The sequence below is a fragment of the Panthera pardus genome, unplaced genomic scaffold (assembly GCF_024362965.1).
Source record: "Panthera pardus isolate Hobbes unplaced genomic scaffold, ASM2436296v1 HiC_scaffold_24, whole genome shotgun sequence".
NCBI lineage: Eukaryota > Metazoa > Chordata > Mammalia > Carnivora > Felidae > Panthera > Panthera pardus.
This window is the reverse complement of record NW_026526810.1, coordinates 96,772,834-96,774,418: the sequence shown is the minus strand read 5'-3', so window position 1 is coordinate 96,774,418 and position 1,585 is coordinate 96,772,834.

Genomic DNA, 1,585 nt, shown 5'->3' with positions numbered 1-1,585 from the left:
ATGGAGACAACTACGGCTTGGACTGAAGAGGCAGAGGAGAAAATAGGTGAACTAGAAGATAAAATTATGGAAAAAGAAGAAGCTGAGAAAAAGAGAGATAAAAAATCCAGGAGTATTAGGGGAAAATTAGAGAACTAAGTGATGCACTAAAGAGAAATAATATATGCATAATTGGTATTCCAGAGGAGGAAGAGAGAGGGAAAGGTGCTGAAGGTGTACTTGAAGAAATAAAAGCTGAGAACTTCCCAGATCTGGGGAAGGAAAAAGGCATTGAAATCCAAGAGGCACAGAGAACTCCCTTCAGACATAACTTGAATCGATCTTCTGCACGACATATCATAGTCAAACTGGCAAAATACAAGGATAAAGAGAAAATTCTGAAAGCAGCTAGAGATAAACATGTTCAAACATATAAAGGGAGACCTATAAGACTCGTGACCGATCTCTCTACTGAAACTTGGCAGGCCAGAAAGGAATGGCAGGAGATCTTCAATGTGATGAACAGAAAAATTATGCAGCCAAGAATCCTTTATCCAGCAAGTCTGTCATTTAGAATAGAAGGAGAGATAAAGGTCTTCCCAGACAAACAAAAACTGAAGGAATTTGTCACCACTAAACCAGCCCTACAAGAGATCCTAAGGGGGATCCTGTGAGACAAAGTACCAGAGACATCGCTACAAGCATGAAACCTACGGACATCACAATGACTCTAAACCCATATCTTTCTATAATAACACTGAATGTAAATGGACTAAATGCGCCAACCAAAAGACATAGGGTATCAGAATGGATAAAAAAACAAGACCCATCTATTTGCTGTCTACAAGAGACTCATTTTAGACCTGAGGACACCTTTAGATTGAGAGTGAGGGGATGGAGAACTATTTATCATGCCACTGGAAGTCAAAAGAAAGCTGGAGTAGCCATACTTATATCAGACAAACTAGACTTTAAATTAAAGGCTGTAACAAGAGATGAAGAAGGGCATTATATAATAATCACAGGGTCTATCCATCAGGAAGAGCTAACAATTATAAATGTCTATGCGCTGAATACAGGAGCCCCCAAATATATAAAACAATTACTCACAAACATAAGCAACCTTATTGATAAGAATGTGGTAATTGCAGGGGACTTTAACACCCCACTTACAGAAACGGATAGATCATCTAGACACATGGTCAGTAAAGAAACAAGGGCCCTGAATGATACATTGGATCAGATAGACTTGACAGATATATTTAGAACTCTTCATCCCAAAGCAACAGAATATACTTTCTTCTCGAGTGCACATGGAACATTCTCCAAGATAGATCATATACTGGGTCACAAAACAGCCCTTCATAAGTATACAAGAATTGAAATCATACCATGCATACTTTCAGACCACAATGCTATGAAGCTTGAAATCAACCACAGGAAAAAGTCTGGAAAACCTCCAAAAGCATGGAGGTTAAAGAACACCCTACTAAAGAATGAATGGGTCAACCAGGCAATTAGAGAAGAAATTTTAAAATATATGGAAACAAATGAAAATGAAAATACAACAATCCAAATGCTTTGTGATGCAGCGAAGGCAGTCCTG